At 44.1% G+C, this 26,407-nt stretch overlaps 1 protein-coding gene across 1 annotated transcript in view; it reads right to left on the reverse strand.

The window, feature by feature from the left end:
* The window catches only part of LOC149439062 (protein DOP1B-like), a 657,792-nt gene that overhangs the window by 89,497 nt on the left and 541,888 nt on the right, over positions 1–26,407 (reverse strand). The window contains exon 20 of the mRNA XM_089659538.1: positions 18,029–18,107. The gene's annotated coding sequence lies outside the window, so the exon portion shown is untranslated. The remainder of the gene's footprint in view (positions 1–18,028; positions 18,108–26,407) is intronic.

Raw genomic sequence — 26,407 nt, forward strand, 5'->3', positions numbered from 1 at the left:
CCTCTTCTGAAGCCATTGTGCTCTCCCCGTGGGGGGAGGGGGAGCAGTCCTTGCCATGAGAACACAGTGATTACTGCAAGCGGCTATAACAGCTGTTAGCAATAATCACATGCAAAATCTGACAGGCTGGTTGTACCCAAGTCGAACGATCGATCAACTTGGATATATTCAGCCTGCCAATACATGATTTGAATCTCGCCCAGTCACTGATGAACTGGCCGACATTCAAGAAAGTCTATGGCAGGCTTTAGAAACTTCTGCCATGATACAAGATACTGATAAAGACTGCCACCACAATAAGAGACTGTTAGAGACTGCCACCATATTACAAAGGACAGCTAGAGACTGCTGTCATCTAACTGACAGACTGCTGCCAAGTTACAGGAGACAGCTGGGGACTGCTACCCTTGTCTAAAGAAGTGACACACTCCTGCCATGTTACAAAAGACTGATAAGACTACAGCAATGTTACAATTTAGTTGATAAGCACAGGCCTGGCACATTACTATGTTAGTTTACATCTGGCTGTGCAGTGACACCCCATAACATGGAACCTGAGGAAGTGTCCGGCAGGTACAGACATGAGTTGGGTATTTGCACCTCATACCTTGTGAACTTTCCTCAGAGAGGCAAACGGAGACCTCATCGTGCCGATCGTTCTCTTCCGCCATACCAGCTATGGGGTCTGCTGCAGAAGTCAGAAAAGAGGCGGAGACCTGGTGTTCAGGGAAGAAGGCCAGCTCTCGCAGGACAACAATTAGTCTCTATATTTTGGTCTTTTTTTGGTGGTTGATTCTCACCTCCTTTTGCTCTTTTATGATCAGAGAATTGATCATCTTTTATGACTTTGGCCTGGGTCTCTTTGACCAACACCTCCCCCCATTTCATGTGATCCTTATCTATTCCAAATTGGTGGAGAAGAGTTGCTCATTTGATCATCTCCCTATAAATTTAGAGCAGTTCCGACAATACAATTTGAACATCCCTGGTGAATGTGAAGTGAAGACAGAATTTCCTTCATTAAATCTACTGACTTACACTGCAATGCATGCTCACTGGACGCATGTTCACTATACGGCTTGTGGACACCTGACCATCTCTCTGGAGGGTCTGTGGGAATTTGTCCCATTTGTGAGGTCAGGTATCGGTGATGGATGAGAAGATCTGGCTCACACATTGGGCCTCACAATGAGCTCCAGAAAGAAAGACCTGGCTCGTCATCGACCTTTCAATTCATCCCAAAGGTGTTCAGTAGGGTTGAGGTCAGGGCTCTGTGCAGGACACTCCAGTTCCTCCACATCAAACTGGTCATCCATGTCTTTGTGAAGCTGGCTTTGTACACAGGGGACAGTCATGGAGGGAACAGAAAAGGGTCTTCACCAAAATGTTACAAAAAATTTGGAAGAATATGATTGTCTCCAATGTCTTTGTATGATAGAGTATTACTGGGACCCTTCACTGGAGACACCTGTATTCCGTCAATAGGGAGGAGGGGGGAGGGGAGTCATACACTTTTCTCCAAACAGTGCAGAGATGACAAAAAAACTCAATTACATAACCGGCCGCATCAGCATTAACCACTTCAGCTCCGAAAGGGTTTACCAACTTTGTGACCTGGCTATTTTTTGCAATTTAGCACTGCGCTACTTCAACTGGCAATTGTGTGGTCATGCAACGCTGTACCCAAATTGCGTTTATATCTTTTTTTTAATAAATAGAGCTTTTATAACCGCTTACCGACCACCCTATAGCAGAAATACAGCTACAGGGCGGCACGGGTGCACAAAATCACGTATATATACGTGATCTTGCATTTCCGGTTAGGGGCGTGCGTGCACTCTACCTGCGCCACCGTTCACGGCCGTGGCTGTCGATTACTCGCCGGCGCCTGGCGATATCCGAGGATCTCTGACGAGGAGGAGAACTGCCATCCGAAGCAGTGTGCTTACAGTGAAGCACACTGACTCCGCCCCCTAGTAAAACACTCCCAGCACACAGTTAACCCTTTGATCGCCCCTCATGTTAACCCCTTCCTGCCCAGTGCCATTAGTACAGTGTCAGTGCTTTTTTTTTTTTTTTTTTTTTTTAGCACTGATCACTGTATTGGTGTCACTGGGTATGTCAGTGACACCAAGTCAGTTCCACCCAGTGTCAGAATGTCCACAGCAGTCCCGCTATGAGTTACTGATTGCTGCTATTACTAGTAAAAATGGAAAAAAAAAATCCCAGTATGTATACCGCCATTTGTAAACGATATAACTTTCATGTAAACCAATTAACTTACACATATTGGGAATTTTGTTTAGCAAAAGACATGGAGCAGAATATATTTTGGCCTAAATTTATGACAAAATTTGATTTTCTACATTTTTTCACTGGACAGGTTTAATAGCAAAAAGTCAAAAATATTATTTTTTTCTCAAAATTGTCGGTCTTTTTTTTTTTTAGCACAAACAATAAAAAATGCACACGCAATCAAATACCATCAAAAGAAAGCTCAATTCGGGGGGAAAAAAGGACATAAATTTCATTTGGGTGCAGCGTTGCATGACCGCACAAATGGCAGTTAAAGTAACGCTGCGCCATAGCGCAAAAAATGGCCTGGTCAGGAAGGGGGTAAATCCTCAGGAGGACAAGGGGTTAATGGTATTTACTCACCACTGGGTTTTTTTTTATTTTTTGCTATATAAATAAACTCAGGCCCAACATTTGGGGAAAAAACAACATTTTTTATTTTATTATTAAACATATCCAATAAAGAGTTTTTTAAAAATCTAATTTCTTCATAAATTTAGGCCAAAATGTTATCTGCTACATGTCTTTGGTAAAAAAAAAATCCTAAAAAGTGTATATTGATTGGTTTGCATGAAAGTTATAGCGTCTACAGTGGATGGGATATATACTGGAATTTTTATTTATTTTTTATACTAGTAATGGCGTGGTGGCCAATCTGACGCTGACACTGGGGAGAAACTAACAGCCACTGACATCTCCAGTGACACTAATAGACTGATCATTGATAATACTATACACTGTCAGTGTGCTAATGACACTGGCTGGGAAATGGTTAACATTTAGGGGTGATCAAGGGGTTAACTGTGTGCCTACCATGTGTAATGTGTGCTGCTTTTACTAATAGACCTCTTTGTTTCTCATCCCTGCAAAGATCATTCCCTCTGTAGAGAGCTCTGTGTTGTTTGTCAACACAGGGCCATGGGCTGTGATTGGACGCAACCTCTCAGCAGATCCTGGCCGTGAATCATTGACTGACAGATTTCTACTGTGTACAATCACAGCGGGTGTTGGCAGGGGTTGGGGGTATGGGGCACATGTGTGCACCCTATACCCAGAAGAAGGCAGCGACACATCAGTACGTCGCTTTGTCTGTGCGGGCTGCCCATCACATAGGGGTTTATGTAGAAAACTCCCGGCAATCAGTCAGCATTGCAGCCTTACAATATGGTGTCACCCTCTACAAAGTGACAGAAATGGGGAGTCGGAATTACAGACCAGCAGAAGCCTTGCAGAGAGAATCTTCGGTAACAAACACTTTTCCTAACGATGATGATATCAGGTGTTGATGTTGGTCTCCTTGTGTCTGTGTGTGTACAGTCTACAGCTTCCTCTGGTTTAGGAGGCCCCAGAAATCCACAGCCTCTGTCCCAAAGGACTCAAGATCGATTTCACTTTCAGTGACACCAACAATGGGGCTTATCTTTCTCCTGCTCTCTCTTCAGTGTGCCGCAAGGCCTAAATTTCTCTAAAGTGAAGCAAAGCGTAGAGGTATAGGTCTGACACCACAAGCCATTCACAGTGTTGCCACACCCATGACACCACACCCACTTTTCACCACACCCACTTTTTGCCACTCCCCTATGTACAGTGGGGATCGAAAGTTTGGGCACCCCAGCTAAAAATTTGTCTTAATGTGCATAAAGAAGCCAAGGAAAGATGGAAAAATCTCCAAAAGGCATCAAATTACAGATTAGACATTCTTATAATATGTCAACAAAAGTTAGATTTTATTTCCATCATTTACACTTTCAAAATAACAGAAAACAAAAAAATGGCGACTGCAAAAGTTTGGGCACCCTGCAGAGTTAATATCTTGTACTGCCCCCTTTGGCAAGTATCACAGCTTGTAAACGCTTTTTGTAGCCAGCTAAGAGTCTTTCAATTCTTGTTTGAGGTATCTTTGCCCATTCTTCCTTACAAAAGTCTTCCAGTTCTTTGAGATTTCTGGGCTGTCTGTCACGCACTGCTCCTTTAAGGTCTATCCATAGATTTTCAATTATGTTGAGGTCAGGAGATTGTGAAGGCCATGGCAAAACCTTCAGTTTACGCCTCTTGATGTAATCCCCTGTGGATTTCGAGGTGTGTTTAGGATCATTATCCATTTGTAGAAGCCATCCTCTCTTTAACTTCATCTTTTTCACAGATGGCATCAAGTTACCATCCAAAATTTGCTGAAATTTTATTGAATCCATTTTTCCTTCTACTCGTGAGATGTTCCCTGTGCCACTGGCTGCAACACAACCCCAAAGCATGATTGATCCAACCCCATGCTTAACAGTTGGACAGAGGTTCTTTTCATTAAATTCTGTGCCCCTTCTTCTCCAAGCGTACCTTTGCTCATTCCAGCCAAAAAGTTCAATTTTAACCTCATCGGTCCTCAGAACTTGTTTCCAAAATGCATCAGGCTTGTCTATATGTTCATTTGCAAAGTTCAAACGATGATTTTTGTGGTGAGGACGTAGAAGAGGTTTTCTTCTGAGGACTCTTCCATGAAGACCATATTTGTACAAGTATCTCTTTATAGTGGAATAGTGTACCACAACTCCAGTGTCTGCCAGATCTTTCTGGAGGGATCGTGCAGTCAAACGTGGGTTTTGAATTGTTTTTCTCACAATCCTGCGAGCTGTTCTGTCTGATATTTTTCTTGGTCTTCCAGATCTTGCTTTAACGTCCACTGTTCCTGATGACTGCCATTTCTTAATTACATTCCGAACAGAGGATATTGACATCTGAAAATGCTTTGCTATCTTCTTATAGCCTTCTCCAGCTTTGTGAGTGTCAACTATTTTCAGTTTCAGTTTTCTAGACAACTGCTTAGAAGAACCCATGGTGCTGATTGTTGGGGCAAGGTCAGATGAGTCTGGGCATTTAAACCTTTGAGATTGACATCACCTGGTCTTCCCAGACGATGATTGAGAACAATCCATGACACTGGCAGGTCTCAGCTTGGCAAAGGGGGCAGTGCATGCTATAAATTCTGCAGGGTGCCCAAACTTTTGCAGACACCATTTTTTTGTTTTCTGTTATTTTGAAAGTGTAAATGATGGAAATAAAATCTAACTTTTGTTGACATATTATAAGAATGTCTAATCTGTAATTTGATGCCTTTTGGAGATTTTTCCATCTTTCCTTGGCTTCTTTATGCACATTAATACAAATTTTTAGCTGGGGTGCCCAAACTTTCGATCCCCACTGTAACCGGCATGTGGCATACTGCACACACCCCATTTTATTTTCAGCCCCTCCAAATTATTATCTATGCACTTCCTGTGTGGTCACAGGGACAGGTGTGTTAGAGGGTGTGTGTGGGGGTGAGCGGGTGTTTTGTATGTGTGTTTGTTCCCTGTCTGTATATGCTGGTGTGTGTATGTGTAGACATATTTGTGTGTGTTAGGGATAGGTGACACTAGCGGTACTGTTCACTGGCAAGGGACAGGATCACCATGAGGATCAGAGGAAATACTCCACTAGCTCCTTGTATTGGTCCCTCACTGTTAGGATGAGCGTGCCGTTGCTCCATCACCGATGAAACCACCACAGGGAGTCCCTTGTTACTAATCCTACCAGACAGGGCCCAGGTCAGCATTCACTCTGCTGCCGATTTTGCTGCCCTGCCGTTCTGCATGCTCCTACTGACCACCGACATACAAGGGCATTCTTCCTTCTACTGATCATACATGTAAAGAGGCGTTCTTCTTCCAACTGACCACATATCTAAGGGAGCATTCTTTCTTCGATGGACCACCAAGGTAAGCCACCATTCTTCCTTCTACTGACCAGCAACATCAATTAGCATTTCTCCTACTGACAACCCATGTTAAGGATATTCTTCCATTTACTGACTTCTCATGTAAGGAGACCCTCCTTCTTATATTTACCACCCCATAAAGGAACATTCCCTACTGACCACATCCCTTCTACTGACCACCCATATAATTGGGTATTCTTCCATTTACTGACTTCTCATGTAAGAAGACCCTCTTCCTTATATTTACCACCCCATAAAGGAACATTCCCTAGTGACCACATCCCTTCTACTGACCACCCATGTAATTGGGTATTATTCCATTTACTGACTTCTCATGTAAGGAGACCCTCTTCCTTCTATTTACCACCCCGTAAAGGAACATTCCTTACTGACCACATCCCTTCTACTGACCACCAAGATAAGCCACCATTCTTCCTTCTACTGACAACCAATGTAAAGGGTTATTCTTCCATTTACTGATCTCTCACGTAACGGGACCCTCTTCCTTTACTACTTCATAAAGGAACATTCCTTACAGATTGCATCCCTTCTACTGACCACCAACCGAAGGGAACCTCCTTTCTTTTACTGACCACCCACACTCACCTACTGGTCACCCATTTGTGTCCTCAAAACTACGTATAAGATCTGAGCCCTAAAAAAGGAGGAGAATTTTCATCCCCTGAAAGGCATTGCCTGTTCCATGTTGTCTTGTTACAGGCGAACAATAGGGGCACCATGGGAATAATTCTGTGGAAGAACAACACATGATGGCTCCACCCAGTCAGGCTCAGAATTGAAAAGACCCTCATAATAACAAGACCTGATGGAGATCCACACAATAATAGAACCTGAGGAAGACCCTCCAAATATTAGATCCTGATGTAGAACCACATAATACTGGAACCGGATGGAGACCCTCATAATAACACACTTTGACAGAGATCCACATAATAATAGAACCTGAGGAAGACCCTCCAAATATTAGATCCTCATGTAGAACCACATAATACTGGAACCGGATGCAGACCCTCATAATAACACACTTTGAGAGAGATCCACATAATAATAGAACCTGAGGAAGACCCTCCAAATATTAGATCCTCATGTAGAACCACATAATACTGGAACCAGATGGAGACCCTCATAATAACACAACTTGACAAAGATCCACATAATAATTGAACCTGAGGGAGAACCTTTAAATATTAAAACTTGACGGAGACCTTCATAATAATGAAGAGATTGTTGATGGAGATCAACATAAATACTGGAACCTGAGGAAACCCTCAAAATCTGACGGAGAACCACTTAATAGTGAAACCTGATGGACATACGTCTAATAACACAACCTGATGGATACCCTCATACTATTGGAACCTAATGGAGACCCTCATAATATTTTACCCTGATAGAGGTCCACATAATAAAGGAATCTGACAGAGACCCTAATAATACTGGAACATTATGGAGACCCTAATTAAAATGGAACCTGGTGGTGATCTTTATAATAACACAAACTAATGGAGACCCTCATATTACTGGAACCTAGAGGAGACTTTCATATTACCTGATAGAACCTGACAGAGATCCATATAATATTGGACCCTAGAGGAGACCCTCAAAATGCATTCTGTATATACACACTGCGTCAGTGGGAAGAATGTCTTCTTACATAGGTGTCACTGAGAATACCCCTTACATTGGTGGTCAGTGGGAAGAATTCTCCTTACATTGGTGTCATTTGGAAGAATGTCCCTTACATTGGTGTCAGTGGGAAGAATTCTCTTTACATTGGTGTCACTGAGCAGAATGTCCCTTACACTGGTGTCAGTGGGAAGAATGTCCCTTGCATTGTTGTCAGTGGGAAGAATTCTCTTTACATTGGTGTCAGTGGGAAGAATTCCTCTTACATTGATGTCACTGAGAAGAATTCTCCTTACATTGGTGGTCAGTGGGAGAAGGAGGAGGACACACTGAAGGAGCTCTCCCTGAGAACCAGCGTTTTCAAGCCTGGGCCTTGCCTGCTAGCTTGGCCCAGGAACCATGCCTGATCCAGGGGGAGGCCCTGGGAGGGATTCCCCTGATGAGACCGGGCCTAGTGAGGAGGAGGAGGTGGAGGACCTGACTGTGGGTCCCAGCCCTGGTGAGGATGTCAATGTCTTCAGGCAGAAGATTACTGATAGATTGGTGACTATTGGAAGAGCTGAGGAGAAACTTATTGTGTTAAAATCTGAACACAAATCCTTCAGAGCCAAATACTGCCAGGCCTGGAGCAAGAACAGATTGGGCATGAAGCCAGCGCTCCAGCACATGGAGGATGAAGTAAAGAGACAATCTTTATTATTAGAAAAGTTGAAAGCTAGAAGTGGAGCATTTAAAGAAAAGTTTGATAATGAGAGGAGATTTGCCAGCCAGACATCAGTGAGCTCTGTGGATCAGCAGCCTCAGGTAATGGATGACCCGGCTCCATCTACATCAGCGTCTCTCCCCCCATGTCAGGCTGTGGAATCACCAGTGGCAACCAGCCAGGGGGTTGAGGGTGAGTATGGAACCTTGAGGTTCATCCAGCACATGGAGTCACCCCTGAGAGCAGACAAGTTTGCCTTCACTGATGACCCTGCAGAAGTCCCTGAGGATGGACAGAGGAGGTTCAGAGCAGCAAAGCCAAGACTGGTGGAGAGATCCCAGTACACCAACATGGCTGCTTCCAGCATGTCTGCCCCACCTGCTGCGGTGAGTACTGCGGATGAGGAGCTCTGCAAGCAACCTGCTGTGGAGGAATCCTCAGCCAACCTGGAGGAAAAATCCCTGGCAGAGAGGTCTCCAGACCATCAGCAGAATGTTGATGAACCTGCACCAAGCACCCCACGGATGGAAATTGTTGCTGCTGTTCCTGCTGAGACCAGTAGTCCCTCCAAAGGCAAGATGGCTGCCACCTGCAGAGAGACTGTTTCACCTGAGCTACCAGGTGCTCCAGAGCTGATTGATGCTGGTGGGGGAGGGGAGCAGCACACTGCACAACATGGAGAGCAAACAGCACACATGGATGTCTCACTTGTTGCTGTGTCTGAACATCGAATCCAGTCCTGGGCTGAGTGTCCTTTCTTGGAGCAAGAGATGACTGCTGGAGCTTCTATGGTTGCAGCAGTGAGTGCGGACATTGCTGTGAAGTCTATGACTGTTGAGACTGGTAAAGCAATGGATGTGTTGGTGGTGGGTGGAGGTGAAGGGGTTAACATTGCTGATAAGACTAAAAATGACATTTCTCCCCCTGCTGAGCAGAGAGAGGATACACCATCCAATCCCGGATCTGTGCAATCGGTATCTGCCAGAGTTGCACCAGACGCTCCCAGACACACAAATATTTCTGCTGCTGGGAGGATTGGGGGGAGCTATGCCTCTGTTTTGGGGAGTCGCACCAAGGGGGGTGGTGGTGGTAGTGTTGGGAATGCTAATGGTCACAATTTGGGGAGGTTTGGTGGTGGGGTCAGGAGAAGGAATGTTGTACAGTTGAAGTGGGAGGGGGAAGGGAACCCACCAGTAAGGGGAAGGGTGGCGGAGTTGATTCTAGAGATGGGGTTTAAAGCCTGTGATGTGTTTGCGTTGATCTGCCCAGTAGGCAGCTATGAATACGATTTGTCATTTGTAAAACCTGAAAGCCTGGACCTGTTTTGGGAGAGATATTGGAGGTGCAGGAGCCTTCAGCAGTGGAAAGGTTTGGTGGCAAAGGTTGTTTCCAGACAGCCTTTGATAAAATCGGTGACAATCCTGGTCCGGAATGAATCTATACCAGAGGCTGATTTAGTAGTTTGGCTACGCCGACATGGTGAGGTCCTCACCCCACTGCGGAAGGTCCTGGATGAGCATAGGATATGGACAGGGGCCTGGACGGTGTCAGTGCAATTGAGGGTGCTGGGCAATGTGGTTCAGCATCTTCCCTGCTCAGCCTTTCTGGGGAGGGATAGGCTGACCATTTTCTATCAAGGTCAGCCTAAAGTTTGTAACAAATGCGGAGAGAAAGGCCATTTTGCATCGTCCTGCACCATCAAGAAGTGCTCACTGTGCCAGGATTTTGGCCATTTGGCCAAAGAATGCACCGAGATTCGGTGTAATTTGTGCCAGCAGCTGGGTCATCCATACAGTCTGTGCCCAGAGGCACTACACAACCTGCCAGGACTGGAGGCTGAGCTGCAGAGGCTGGATAAAGAGGATGAGGTAGCTGATGCTAGGGAGGAAACTGTTGTTGCCCCTCCTGTGTCTGTTCCGTCTGTTGTGTCAGATTGTGTTTCCCCCAGTAATGTCACCCCTGAGTCTGTCTCTCCTGTTCCTATGGTACGTAGATCCTCCAGACTGGCGGAAGCTGCTGGGGGGGCTGGTTTAGTGGATCTTCCCTCTCGGCCTACTCCACCTCCGGTACCTGTCCCCCGTCAGCGCAAACGTGGTCAGGAAGTTGTGGGGGTGCCGGATGGGGGTGGAGCCGATGGGGCTCAGGGAGGGGTATCCATGTCCCATGTCTCACCTCCTGCTGGGGGGGATTCGGCTGATGAGGGGTGGGAGAGGGTGAAGGAGAAGAGGAAGAAGAAGAAGAGGAGGATGAGAAGAGCTGTCCTCTCTTCCTCAGAATCAGATCCAGGAGGGGTCCCTCTTGGCAATACTTTTTCAGTTTTGTCAGGTGATGAGATGGTATCTGATATATCCATTTCTCTATCATCTATGGATGAGGGGGAGTCACATACTCTGAAGAGAGCTGTTTCGGGTGATGAGAGTGTGGTAGAGGTTAGGAAACGACTACCCCAATCATCCTGATGGCAGTTCCCACTCTGTTAAAGGTGGTGACCATTAATGTCGCCAGCATTAAATCTGCAAGAGCTCGTGATACGGCCTTATTTTTGCTCAGCGAGTTTGATGCTGAGATTTTATTTTTGCAAGAGACCTGGCTCAATACATTGGCCGATGTCTATCTAGCAAAAAGGGAGTGGAGATGTGGTCCCTCCTTTTGGTCTCTTGCGGCTGAACCTTGCAGCGGAGTTGCGGTCCTTTTTAAAACCGATATGGTAACGTGCCGGCGGGTAATTGAGGTAGAAATGGGGAGATGCATGGTCTTAGACGTCTCTGTTAGGGGGCAGGACCTGCGCCTGATCAATATCTATGGACCCCAGTCAAAATGGGGCAGGAAATGCCTCCTCACAAAGATCAAGCCCTTCCTTTTTACGTCCCAGCAGGTTGTCTTTGGAGGTGACTTTAACACCATAATTAGGCCTGAAGACAGGAGAGGCTCCATAGACAGGCTGGGTTATGATAGCGTTTTTCTCAGAGATTTGGTTAGACAGGCAGGCCTGGTAGATGTGCACATTAAGCACTGCCCTGGCAGCACGGGGTTCACATTTCAGAGAGGGAATAGTCAGAGCAGGATAGACAGGTTTTTTTTGAAGGAGAACTCTGCTTTCTCGGCTCCTGAGTTGAAGGCGGTGGAGTTCTTGGACCACTGTATGCTGTCTGTGACTCTGAATGCCTCGGACACTCCACCCAGGGGAAGGGGTGTCTGGAAACTGAATTCGGCTCTCCTGGAAGATGTAGAGGTAAGACAATCCTTTGAGGATTTTTTTCAGGCACAGGTTTCTATTCTGGACTTTTGCAGCAGTAAGTCAGAGTGGTGGGAGCTTGTGAAACAAAGGGCGATTGGACTTTTCAAGGCCATAAGTAAGAAGAAGCAGCTTGGTATGTATATTGCCTACCAGCATTTGCGGAGGAAGCTTGATCGTCTTGTCTCGTATGGAGGAGATCCAGGGGAGATCTCTGAAGTGAAGCTTCTTCTTAGGAAGTGTCAATACGACCGGCATGCCTCCTTGGTTCTGGAGAGGGATTATGGGAAATATCACTCACCTGATCCTTACCAGAACTGTAAGCAAGGCATAGCAATTAAGACTGTCATTGCCCTGAAAGACAGTACAGGTTCCCTGATAAAGTCCAGATCAGGGATCTTGGAGATCTTTGGGTCGTATTATGCAGACCTCCTGGGAAGAAAGGACCTTAGCCGGGACAGGATGGAAAGCTTTCTGGATTCTACTCCAGGATTGGGAAATGGTGCATTGCTTTTGATGAATTTGACAGAACCAATTTCAGCAGATGAGGTAGTTCATGCTATAGACAAGCTGGCTACCAAAAAATCGCCTGGGCCAGATGGATTGACAGCTGAATTTTACAAGTGTTTTAAGTCCATTCTGGCTCCTTTTTTAGCGGAGGTTTTTAACAGCTGTCTAGAAGAGGGTTCGCTCCCTCCCTCCATGAGGCAATCCGCTGTGATTCTTCTGTCAAAAGGTAAAGACCCCTCAATGATTGAGAACTGGCGCCCCATCAGTCTTCTCAATGTTGATAGAAAGATCTTGGCAAAGATTCTTTTTTGGCGCTTGTCGTCAGTAGCAGGCGATTTGTTGTCCAGCCATCAGCACTGTTTGGTCCAAGGTAGAAGTACCTTTTCAGCAGTTTTGGCTATCCGGGAGGCTTTGGAACGATGCAGGGCTGCTGGATGGAGAAAGTACTTGCTGGCATTGGATCAGGCAAAAGCTTTTGATCGAGTGAATCATGAATATCTGTGGTTGCTGCTTGGTAGATACGGCCTGCAGGGGAGGTTTATAGATTGGCTGAAGACATTATATAAAGGGGCTGAGAGCTTCCCACTTGTTAATGGTTGGGCGGCCTTTTGAGGTCGGCTCTGGTGTGCGCCAGGGATGTCCTTTGAGCCCCCTGCTATATGCTTTCGCAATCGACCCCTTTGTAAGAAGGCTAGAGGGCGCATCGTTGTGCGGGGTGCCTCTGGGCATTGCTGGTGTGCCGCCTTTGAAATTCGTTGCCTATGCTGATGATGTGTCTGTTATTATCTCTGGGACTGAGGAGGCGCAGGAGGTGGTCTCTGTGATAGAGCAGTAGACGGAGGCTTCTGGCTCTAAAGTCAACCATGAAAAGAGTGAAGTTTTCTGGATGGGTGAGGAGGGTGAAAGCTTCGAATTTCCGGATGCCTTCCCAGAGCCCCAGCAGGAAATTAAAATTTTGGGCATCAAATTTGGTCCTGGTGACTATGGTCATCGAAATTGGGAAAGCAGGTTGGTAGTTGCCAATGCCAAAGTAGCAAGCTGGAAGAGATGGAGGCTTTCCTTGAGAGAGAGGGTTGACTTGATCAAAACTTACCTGATCCCGATCTTTTTATATGTCAGCTTCGTCTGTATCTTGCCAGTATCTCTCTATGCACAGGTCTACAGCTGTTTTTTCCAACTGTTATGGGTAAACAGGCTGAACCTGATCAAACGCAATGTAACTTACCTGTCCAGGCGGGAGGGTGGCCTAGGAATGGTCAACCCGATAGTTTTCTTTTCTTTGCTCTTTTTAAAGTACAATCTTGGTAATATGTTAGCAGAGACCCCGCCGGGATGGGTGGGTATTTTTCAGTCTTGGTTTAGGCCTTTTCTGCATTGCTGGGAAGATGGCGGGCCAGTGAAAAGTCTGAGAGTCCGACATGGCAAGCTCCCGGCTTATGTTGCCCCGTGTCTGAAAATACTTCGGCAGTGGCAGGTGACAGTGGAGGATATCAGGTCCCTTCCCAGGAAGCTTCTGGGGGAGAGGATTTTGGCTTCTGCTTTCAGTGTGTCACTGGCCTTAAAGGATTGCCCAGGCTCCGTAATGAGGGAGGGATTGCGTTTAATTAACTTGGAGAGAATCCCTTTGAAGTTTAGGGATCAAGCCTGGCTCGCTTTCCATGGAAGGCTCTATGTGAGAGGGAACCTGAAGCACCGCCCTGTGGATGATCGAGATTGTCCTAGAGCAGAGTGTGTTGGTAAGGTGGAGTCTATGGACCACTTTCTGCTCCTGTGTCCCTTTAACATAGAGGTGTATAAAAGGGTGGGGAGGGTTCTGGGCATCCCCTTTCTCTATCGCATGAGTTATGCAGAGTGGGTGTACGGGGCATTCCCAGCTCACTGGGACTTTGATTTGGATACACTTTTTCTAGTTATTATAGTTGTCCGTTACTTCACATGGAACGCACGGTGTCAGATTACCATCCGGAAGAAAGTCCTCCCTGTAGAGGTGGTGGTGCACGATATTCTGGGTGAGGTTGGGAAGATTCGGGGTCTTGAGAGGGGCAGGGAGCCTCGGGCGGTCTGGATAAGGGCGTGGAGGAATATCAGACCTGCCATTGGTGAACTGTCCATCTCTGGGTGAGGGGGTCTTTCCTTATGCTGTTCTTTTCACTCCCGTAGTTTTTGTTGATTAAGATCTTTTTTGAAGAAGGGCTGCATGCATAAGGGGGGCGGGGTGGTTTCTTGACCTCACAGGTTTGATGTCTGGTGTAGTGATGTGAGTGGTAGTACGATTTATTTCCCCAATTATGTCATGTTCATTTCTGAGACGTTTGCTTTTGTCTGACGGCAGATTTTGCTATGTTTATTTTCGTTTTGCTGTAAATATATATAATTTTTTTATATATTCTGTATAATATTTTATGTTTATTGATTGCGAGACTTTTAATAAAGAAAAATTGGAAAGAATTCTCCTTACATTGGCGTAATTTGGAAGAATATCCCTTATATTGGTGTCAGTGGGTAGAATTCTCTTTACATTGGTGTCAGTGGAAAGAATGTCCCTTACATTAGTGTCAGTTGGAAGAATGTCCCTTACATTTGTGGTCAGTGGGAAGAAAGTCCCTTACATTGGTGTCAGTGGCAAGAATGTCCCTTACATTGGTGTCAATGGCAAGAATGTCCCTTATATTAGTGTCAGTGGGAAGAATGTCCCTTACATTGGTGTCAGTGGGAAGGATGCTCCTTACTTTAGTGTCCCTGAGAAGAATGCCCAGCACATTGGTGTCATTAAGAATTCTCCTTACATTGGTGGTCAGTGGCAAGAATTCTCTTTACATTGGTGTCAGTGGAAAGAATGTCCCTTACACTGGTGTCAGTAGCAAGAATTCTCTTTACATTGGTGTCAGTGGAAAGAATGTTCCTTACATTGGTGTCAGTGGGAAGAATTCTCCTTACATTGGTGTCAGTGGGAAGAATTCTCCTTACATTGGTGGTCACTGAGAAGAATGCCCCTCACATTGGTGTCAGTGGCAAGAATGTCCCTTACATTGGTGTCAGTGGGAAGAAAGTCCCTTACATTGGTGTCAGAGGGAAGAATGTACCTTGCATTGGTGTCAGTGGGAAGAATTCTCTTTACATTGGTGTCAGTGAGGAGAATTTCCCCCTTACATTGGTGTAAGTGGGAAGGTTTAGGGGTCTGAAAAGACATCACCTCTGAGGAATCAAAGGATAAAAGTGACAGATCTCTGATGTTTATCAAAGCCAAACCAGAAACATTTCCTTCTATGGATTTATCTTCAGTAAAAATTGGTTGTACATTCATTTTATATTCCACAAAATAATAACGTTAAAAAAAGACAACAAATAAGCAAAGCCCCGGTGACCTAATGAATAAGGCATTGGCCTCCTAAGCCAGGGATTGTGGGTTCGAGTCCCACCTGGGGTGCTCCATACTTTTCTGTACATAGAATACAGAGAACTGACACTCCATTTGAGTTTACTTTATAAAAAAAAAAAAAAAAACTTCATTAACCGCTTCCCCTCCGCCCTATAGCAGAAATACTGCTGCAGGGTGGCACGGGTACACAAAATCACGTATATATATATGTGATTTTGAAGCTCCAGGTAGGGGGCATGTGAACTCCCTACCAGCGCCACCATTCGCGGTCTTGGCTGTCAATCACTGGGTCCCGGCCGGTGATTACTTGCGGGTACCCGATGATTGCCGAATATCTTCAACGGGGGAGAGACCTGTGTATAAACAATACAGATCTCTCCCCTGTCAGCTCCTGCACACTGTATAGCAGAGCCATACAAAGCAGTGTGCTTAAAGTGGAAAACACACACAGCACACAGTTAACCCTTTGATCACCCCAGATGTCAACCCCTTCCTGCCCAGTGTCATTAGTACAGCGTCAGTGCTTTTTATTAGCACTTATCACTGTATCGGTGTCACTGGGGATGTCAGTGAAAACAAGTCAGTTCCCCTCAGTGTCAGAATGCCCGCCACAGTCCTGCTATAAGTTACTGATCGACATTACTAGTAAAAAAAAAAAACAAAAACAAAATTCCAGTATGTGTATATATATATATATCACCATTTGTAAACACTATAACTTTCATGTAAGCCAATTTATTTACACATATTGGGATTTTTTTTTAGCAGAGACATGTAGCAGAATACATTTTGGCCAAAATGTATTACAAAATTTGAATTTTACATTTTTTTTATTATAAAAAATATTGTTCTTTTCTCAAAATTGTCACTTTTTTTGCTTATAGAGCAGAAAAGTACAGTAGTGATGTCATCTCCATTTAGCAGCCAACATGCAGAGTACTTTGTTCAATGTTATCCCACTAGAGGGCTCAGGAGAAACCGCCAGCAACCTGCAAAGGGGGGCCAGGGTTGCGACTGCCTAGGGGCCTCCTCGGAGTTGAATCTGCCACTGCCAGTGAGATCAAAATCCCACAAGAATGCCCTCTTGTAATGGGTCTGAGTGCATTCTTGAGCGGTTTCCAACACCCAGACCTGCTGAAAGGTGTTCTGACATCATTTTTTCACACAAATAAAGCTTTCTTTGGTGGTATTTGATCACCGCTGGGTTGTTTATTTTTTATTATATAAATTAAAAAATACCAAACATTTTGAAAAAAAATATTCTTTCTTTCTGCTATAAAACACCCAATAAAAAAAAATTAAAGCTTAGACCAATTTTAGGCCAAAATTAATTTTGCTACATGTATTTGGTTAAAACAAAATCCCAATCAGTGTATATTGGTTTGTATGAAAGTTATAGTGTTTACAAACCATGGTATGTATACTGGAATTTACACAGCTGTAGACGCTATGCTGGTCATGGCTACGATCAGCAACTTATAGTGGGACTGTGATAGTGTGGTGGAAAATCTAGTGCTAGCTGATGCTGACGGGGAGGGACACTAACTGATACTGACATCAATAGTGGCACTAATACACTGATCAGTGCTAATACTGTACACTGTCACTGTACACTGGCTGGGAAGGGGTTAACATCTAGGGCGATCAAGGGGTCAATTGTGTGCATAACAATGTGTAATGTGTGTAATATAGGTAAAATGGTAAACGAGCACTAGAAATGTACGTATGGATAGCAGCTTGCATAAATAGGTAAAACCTCCAACCCTCTTAAACAATATCTCACAAAAATGCAGCGCTAAAATAGACAATCTAAAATGTCATCACACAAACATAGGTGCATCACTCAATGCCGTATTGAAAACGCATATAAAAAAGAGATGATCAGTCCAATATATCATAAAACATAATAAAAAATATATAAAATAAAGTGCAAATGCGTGTACAACATCCAGAAGTGTATTAGTGACACAATAAATCTTCTATAGGTGCAAATCCGTGTCTCAGGTGTGCGTGGAAAAGAGAGTAAGTTGCACTAACCAGATAGCGCAAATTATAGCGCTTTTGAGTAATCAGGACCACTCCTGGTCATCATCATCCTGGGATGCATGGAACATCTCTGGCAACAGGTATGCATATAGCCTCTCCTCCACTGACACTCTCCATATTAATGGGAAGAAACTCTTCACTAATGTGCACCCGCTGGTCAGCACTCCACCTTGGTGGCTCAAAATAAATGAGCCAAAGAACAAAGTGCTAAGAGTGTAGTAGGTTTATTAAATGAACATGAATAATAGATGAAAAACAGGTGGGCTCACATCTGGACCATAGTGATAATATGGTAAACAGGCATATAAGATATAATCCGGAACCAAGATGGCCGCCAGCCTCCCTCGTGGCCCAGGCAGTGTAAATAAAACTGGCTTTGGCTACTCCCTGATGCATTTCGTGCAACAGCACGTTTTCAAAGGGCTTTTTTGCTGCAGCGGTTAAGAAAGAGAATAGGTTCCTTACCGGGTTTTGTCCAGAAGTCTCTCCAGAACATCCAAAAGGAGACCCAGGCGAAGTTACATGTCCGGAGTTGCTGACCCAGCTGTAAAGCAAGAGAAGAAAATAAAGTGTTACTGCAAGCTTTGCTTTGGATATGAAAAATGAAGATGGTTCCACCAGTTCTTTTACTTCAGAATAAATGTCATCTCTTTGTGTCTGTTATGAAGGTTTCATATTGCAGATTTTAAATGATGCCAAACAGCAGTCGGTCAGCACAGAGTGACCAGATGAAACAATGCTGCGTGTATCAGAGGTGTGGACATTTTTGCAAAAAACTAAATCGGAGTCCCAATCTACTTGTCCCTCATGACAATCTGCTTGTCCTGATAAAGAAAAAATACATTTGAACCAAAACCGTATTTAAATCTCAGATGATTTTAGGAATGTCTGGGTCTATCCTTTATCCCTTTCGCTGCCAGAGCCCTTTTTGTTTTTGCACACGTTTACAAAACCATTTTAGGATTGAAGATTATAAAAAAAAACCAAAAATGATCTATTTTCTGAAAGCAGAGACCTTAGAGAATAACATAGCGGTAGTTCCAATTGATGTCACACGACATTACCACAAAGGTCTAGGAAACCCAACATTTCAGTAAAAGATACACTTCATTTTAGGGCACAAAATAGCAATAAATTTTTTTTTTTTTTTTTTTTTTTTTTTTTTTTTTCCAAGAAATTTTATTGAGATATGAAAGGCATAACAAGTCATAAACAAATACGGAACGCAGTCCGCGCGAGTCTTTAAGCATGTTCTCCCGTAACGCAGACGGGTTCAGGACATAGAAGTAAATCGTAGCTCAACCTGAAATACAGTCCTAAGGGGAAGGCACCGTATATACCCATAGCAATGATGTTAGCAGTAAGTAATTTATAGAAATACGGGGTACAATAGTCCTAGTGTAGGGAGATCTAAAGAAACAGGACAGTGAGGTATATAGCAATAGTCGTGTCAACTCAAGGCATATATGTCTTAGGATTCCGTACTTGAACATTATAGATTAGATTGGAGGAGTATTGTTACACCTGTGTGTCTGTAAGTACTCTGTACCTTATGAAAAATATAGTTAGTTAGAATATGGTAAAGAGGTGAAAAAGAGAGAAAGAAGAGATGGGAATGAAATGAGCAAGGGAATGGAGGAAGAGTATGAGAAAAAATATCATAGTGGGGCGAGGAGGGACGTAGGGGACGAATACAGATGAAGAGAGAGAGAGAGAGAGGTAGAGAGAGGTAGAGAGAGAGAAAGAAAAAAAAAAAAAAAAAAAAAAAAAAGGGGGGGGGGGGGAAGAGGGGGGGGGGAGGTGAATGGGGGAAGGATGAGGTATATAACTAAATAGGCATAACCAAACCAGTCATATCAGTTAGCAGCTTCCAGGCTGAGACAGATTCAATCATTACTTAGAAATACAATTTCGTTAAAGTCCCGTAATGGAACTATTCCTGAAGTGAACGTTCTAGGGGTTTCCGTGGCACCAAACCTCCTCTCGCTCATTCCTTCATTAGACAATGATAAGTATCGGTAGTTTGGAAATGATTCCAACACGCCCAAGTCTTCCTGAATCTCTCGGGGTGTTCTTTTGCCACTGAAATCAGCTCCTCCATCTCTGCGATCCTGATGATCCTAAGAATCCACTCTCGCACGGTGGGAACGTATTCCGATCGCCAATGGACCGGAATACACTGTCTTGCCGCATTTATCATGTGTAAAGCAAGCGACCTACGATAAGTCCGCACAGAAAGTGAGGAATGATGAAGTAGACATTGTGCTGGGGTAAAGTCTAGGGTGTATGTAGTTACTTGAGTGATTATGTCCAAAACTTTTCTCCAGAAGGGTTGCAGCCGCGGGCAGTCCCACCAGATATGTAGAAGAGTACCTGTTGCCCGGGAACATCTCCAGCATAGATCTGAGGCGTTAGGATCAAATTTACTAACCCAAGACGGAACTCTGTACCATCTGGAAAATAATTTATAATTGCCTTCTTGTGTAGAGACACAAATGGAGCCTTTATGCATATGGTCGTAAATGTGGTCCCAGTCCTCTGGTGAGATTTGAAGTTGTAGGTCACGTTGCCAGGCTGAACAGGTCTTCCGCGAATGAGATGTGTTAGTACTTTCAAGATAGGAATAGAGCTTAGATATAACATGCCGCTGGGGGATGTCCGTAAAGCAGAGCTTCTCAAATGCAGTAAGCGGTCTTGAATAGTCTTTTAGATGTGGGGAGTTACGTAAGAAATGGTGTATTTGTCTATACATCCATGGTGTTAGTGTAATGGATGGCCACGTCTTTGCAATGTCTTCTGTAGATAAGAGGCTAGAATCTTTGAAGAATTGACCCACTGTAAGACTCTCATCACGGCCATACCCAGCGAGAAAGGTCGGAGAAATCCCTGGAATAAAGTCCGGATTCAATTTGATCGGAGTAAGAGGGCTCGGAAAGGAAGATAGTTCTTTTTTCTGGAACAACTGAGCACTACAGCATAGAGTGGGACCTATAAGTGGGTGTTCTCGAAACTCGGAAGGGACGTGAGAGGTTTTCAGCCACGGGGAGGTGGAGAGTGGTATCTTTGAGAAATCAGCCTCTACACCAACCCACACCTTACGAGTGTGGTTTGTTGTCCAGTCCACTATTCTGGCTAGGTGACAGGACCTGTAATAACGGTGAATATCCGGAAGTCCTATACCTCCACTCCTCTTGGGCAAGGTGAGTTGGGCAAAGCTAATTCTTGGGCGTTTATTATACCAAAGAAAGGAGGTACAGAGCGTTCTATAGGATTTGAAGAATGAGTTTGGTAATTGGATTGGTATTGTCTGCAAAAGATATAATATTCTGGGGAGCACGTTCATCTTTAGTATAGCTGCCCTACCAAACCAAGAAAACCAGGGTTTATTCCATGTCTGTAGGTCTTTGGAGATGTCACGTAAGAGGTGTAGAAAATTTTTTGTATATAATTCCGAAAGATGTGTTGGTAATTGGATTCCTAAATAAGTGATAGCTTCACGTTGCCAAGTAAAAGGAAAATTTGATGTCGCTTGTTTCAACACATCCGGAGTTAATGATACATTAAGTGCTTGAGATTTAGAAAAATTGATTTTAAAGTTAGCCAAGTACTGAAATAGTTTGAAATCTTGTAGCAAGTTTGGCAACGTGATATGCGGGTCTGTTAGGAAAAGAAGTATGTCATCAGCAAAGGCTGCCACTTTATGTAGTTTGTCATTGATCAAAATCCCCTTGATGTTAGCATTATCCTTAATGCAATTCAATAAAGGTTCCAATGTAAGGATAAATAAGAGGGGTGACAAGGGGCATCCCTGTCTAGTCCCGTTGCCAATTGAGAAGGAGTCCGAAAGGTGACCATTAACGCGCACTCGCGCTGTGGGGGCTATATATAGAGACATAATAAAAGTCAAAAAGCGCAAAGGTAGTCCTAGTCCAATCAAAACTGCCTCCAGGTAATCCCATGCTAGTCTGTCAAACGCCTTTTCGGCATCTAAAGAGAGAAAAAATCCAGGTTGTCGCTTTTGAAGTAGCCAGTGATGTACAGTTGTGACCAAAATTATTCAACCCCCACTGAAATTGAGTGTTTTGGCCAGTTTGACATTGCTTTTGATCATTCAGTCATCTTGCTTACATTTACATTAAAGAGGCACTTGTAGGTCAGACAAATATAACATAACAGTTATAATGAAATAACCACAAATGTCTTTTCTGTGCTCACAGCATTATCAGTTTTATTCAACCCCCAAGTGACATTCAATCTTAGTACTTAGTACAGCATCCTTTTACAGTTATAACAGCTTTTAAACGTGAAGCATAGCTTGACACAAGTGTCTTGCAGCGATCTACGGGTATCTTCGCCCATTCTTCATGGGCAAAGGCCTCCAGTTCAGTCACATTCTTAGGCTTGCGCACTGCAACTGCTTTCTTTAAGTCCCACCAGAGGTTCTCAATCGGATTTAAGTCTGGTGACTGCGATGGCCACTCCAAAATGTTCCAGCCTTTCCTCTGCAACCATGCTCTAGTGGACTTGGAGGTATGCTTGGGATCATTGTCCTGTTGAAAGGTCCAACGTCTCCCAAGCCTCAGGTGTGTGACGGACTGCATCACGTTTCCATCCAATATCTCCTGGTACTGAAGAGAATTCATGGTACCTTGCACACGCTGAAGCTTCCCTGTACCTGCAGAAGCAAAACAGCCCCAAAGCATGATTGACCCTCCACCATGCTTCACAGTAGGCAAGGTGTTCTTTTCATCATAGGCCTTGTTCTTCCTCCTCCAAACATAGCGTTGATCCATGGGCCCAAACAGTTCTAATTTTGTTTCATCAGTCCACAGAACACTATCCCACAACTTTTGTGGTTTGTCCACATGGCTTTTGGCATACTGCAGTCGACTCTTCTTATTCTTTGGAGACAGCAAGGGGGTACGCCTGGGAGTTCTGGCACGGAGGCCTTCATTACGCAGTGTGCGTCTTATTGTCTGGGCTGAAACTTCTGTACCCACATCTGACAAATCTTTTCTCAGTTCCTCAGCAGTCACACGGGGACTTCTCTCCACTCTACGCTTCAGGTAGCGCACAGCAGTCGAAGTCAGCATCTTCTTTCTGCCACGACCAGGTAGCGTTTCAACAGTGCCCTTTGCCTTGAATTTGCGAATGATGCTTCCTAAGGTGTCTCTTGGTATGTTTAACATCTTTGCAATCTTCTTATAGCCATTGCCCTTCCTGTGAAGAGAAATCACCTCTTCTCTTGTCTTCCTGGACCATTCTCTTGCCTTCACCATGTTTGTAACCACACCAGTAAATGTCTAGAAGGAGCTGAGTATCACAGTCATTTTAAAGCTGCCTAATTGGTGCTTATTATGCTTGATTGCTGCTCGGTGACATCCACAGGTGTTTTCAATACCTGATGGAAAGCACCTGTATGAACCTCTGTTCTTCAGAGTGGTAGTCTTTAAGGGGTTGAATAATTGTGGCAATGAAGAAACCACATAAGAACCATTTACTACTGTATTACATAAACAATTGATGTCATTTTAGTTGCATTTGGGTAGTTACAACGTCCTTGTAGGATTTGATTCTGAATACAATTCCAAATGTACACTATAGTCCCTAAACCCCTTTACAGCATTGGGGGTTGAATAATTTTGGTCACAACTGTATATTAATGGCCCTAATTGTGTTATCTCTGGCCTCTCTGCCCGGAACAAAGCCCACCTGGTCCGGAGATATGATGGAGTCTATAACAGGTAGTAAGCGGTTAGCCAGAATTTTAGCAAAGATCTTTAGATCAACATTTAATAGCGAAATCGGACGATAATTCACTGTAGAAGTTTGGTCTTTATTCTCTTTGGGTATAACCGTAATGTGAGCCTCCGAAAGATGACTCATAGATTGTCCTGGCGTGTCTAATGTGTTGAAGGCCTGTAGAAATGGAAGCGCTAAAATGTCAAGAAAAGATTTGTAGTAAGAGTTGATAAAGCCATCGGGTCCTGGGCTTTTACCAGGTTTCAACTGTGTAATAGCCTGTTGTAGTTCCTGTAGCGTCAAAGCTCCCTCCAATTCTTTCGCTTGTGTCCTTGAAACTGGTTTGGGGAGATATTGCGTGAGGAAGGCCTTTATAATAGTCTTACGTGGCCTAATGTCACCTGTTGGTTTGGGCTGTAAAGGTAGGTTGTATAGGTTAGAGTAAAACTCTTCAAATTCCGCCGCGATTTCCGACGATGTTTTCAGTAGGCGTCCATGCTTGGAATGGAGCTGATAAATGTGTCGAGCTGCCTTTTTAGATTGTAGCGCCCGAGCAAGAAATTTGCCACTCTTATTGCCATGTTCATAGAAAAGTTTCTGTTGTAGAGTAAAATTACGTTTAGTTTTCTTCTCTACGACATCGCGGAGTTGTTGTCGTGCTCGATCTAGTTCAGTAGCCGATCTTAAGGCTATAGATCGTTTATGTGCGCACTCAAGTGAGCGAACTTTTTGCAATAAAGAAGAAAATGATGCTTGAGCCCGACGTTTTCGCGCAGCTGAGATTGACATTATAAGTCCACGTATTACACATTTGTGTGCTTCCCACCGTACGAGAGGGGTCGTTTCCAAGGATGTATTTTCTCGAAAGTAGTTTGTCAAAGAATCACGGATCTGGAGGGTAACTGAGGAATCCGTAAGGAGAAATGGATCCAGTCTCCATATTTTGGATATGCCTGGTGTATCCAGGAATAGCAACGTTATCATAATCGGGTGGTGATCTGAGAGGATCTTTGGTTCGATCGAGGCAGACTGCAAGGTATTTAAATCGTTTTGCGAGAGAAAGAAGTAGTCGATTCTAGAGTGGCGTTTGTGAGGAGCAGAATAAAAGGTATAATCTCTGTCCGAAGGGTGAAGGGTACGCCATGTATCATGAAGGAGAAGGTCTTTCAATTCAAGTTTGATTTGTTTGAGTGCTTGGAACGGTATGGAGGAAAACCCCGAGGACGTATCTTCCAGTGGGTTCAGAGCCACATTAAAATCGCCTCCCAGAATCAGGATACCCGATTGAAATGTAGCAAGTAACTTGGTGATTAATAGCAATAAATTATCCTTTTTGTTTTTGGTAAAATATAAAAGACGAGGTTGCTACGAATAAATAGATATCCAGCATGTCAAACCTTAAATATACATGCGCTCGTGAAATGGCAACAAACTTTAGTGCCCTATATTTTGTATAGGTGACGCTTTTAAAGCCCCTTATATGTCATTAGTGTAGTGTTACAGAGGTCTGGGGCTAGAATTATTGCTCTCAATCCGGCGTGTGCGACGATATGTAACGTGTGTATAGCAATTGATGTTTTCATGTGTTGGTGCGCCGTGTGCTTTTAAAATTTTTTTTTGCTGGGGTTTATGTGCTTGCGTGTAATTTTTATGTGCTTGTGTGTAATTTTTTACAATTAAAAAACAAATGTTTTTACTTAACTATTTTTTTTCTTCTTCACATAGGGGCCAAAAAGTCCCCTATGTGATGATTTTTGGTCACAGGTTCTCTTTATTGAGACATCCAGGGTCCAAAAGACCTTGCATGGCTCCCTTGTACTCTACTGGATGTAATGCAGTGCACATCACACTGCATTACATTCTTTCATGGCCTCGATGGCCGGGAAATCTGTCAATGGGGACCCGGAAGTGACGTCAGAACAAGAAGAGGAGGGGAGTGAAAATGTCCGCACTCCTCTATCCTCTCTACATGCTGGCACCTGCTGAACTGGTCCCATTCCCACAGATGGACAAGTGGAGCCTGGGAGACATAGCGGACGAGACGGAGGTATGTGGGGTGGTGGAGGAGGCTGTTACTGTGGGCTGTGTGGAATCAATCGGCGGCAGCACTGCCGCCCGAATGCTTCCACCTGACAGGTGAGTTAAATGTTTCAAAAAACTACCTGCCCGGTGCCCAAAATTACATATCCCGAGTGTTGGACGATACAAAGTGAACATCCCTGCTGAATGTGAAGTGTAGAATTTCCTTCATTAAATCTACTGACTTACACTGCAATGCATGCTCACTGGACGCATGCTCACTATATGGCTTGTGGACTCCTGATCATCTCTCCTAATCAGCTTGTTAGCCATTCAATTCCAGAACCAAAGGCAGTGACCTGCAGGTGCCTCTATAACATCCTTCAACTTCTAGGAAGAGTTTACACAAGACCCTGGAGGGTGACTGTGGGAATTTGTCCCATTTGTAAGGTCAGGTACCGGCGATGGATGAGAAGACCTGGCTCACACATTGGGCCTCACATTGGGTGCCAGAAAAAAAGACCTGGCTTGTCATGGCCATTCCAATTCATCCCCAAGGTGTTCAGTAGGGTTGAGGTCAGGGCTCTGTGCAGGACACTCCAGTTCCTCCACACCAAACTGGTCATCCATGTCTTTGTGAAGCTGGCTTTGTACACAGGGGACAGTCATGGAGGGAACAGAAAAGAGTCTGTAGGGATGGCAAAAAAACTCAATTACATCACCGGCCGCATCAGCATTACTCTTTTCAGCTCCTAAAGGGTTTATCAACTTTGCGACCTGGCTATTTTTTGCAATTTAGCACTGCGCTACTTCAACTGGCAATTGTGAAGTCATGCAACGCTGTACCCAAATTACATTTATATCTTTTTTTTTAATAAATAGAGCCTTTTTAACCACTTATTGACCACCCTATAGCAGAAATAGGTTGCTATAATAATTGCTATTTAGCACTGCGCTACTTTTAATGGGAATTGCGCAGTCATGTAACGCTGTACCCAAATTAAGTTTCTATCTTTTTTTTCACACAAATAGAGCTTTTTTATGGTATTTAGTCCCCACTGAGATTTTTATTTTTTTGCTATA

This window comes from Staurois parvus, unplaced genomic scaffold, assembly GCF_062004578.1.
Source record: "Staurois parvus isolate SC_StPar_1 unplaced genomic scaffold, SC_StPar_1.0 ptg001162l, whole genome shotgun sequence".
In the NCBI taxonomy this organism is placed as follows: Eukaryota; Metazoa; Chordata; class Amphibia; order Anura; family Ranidae; genus Staurois; species Staurois parvus.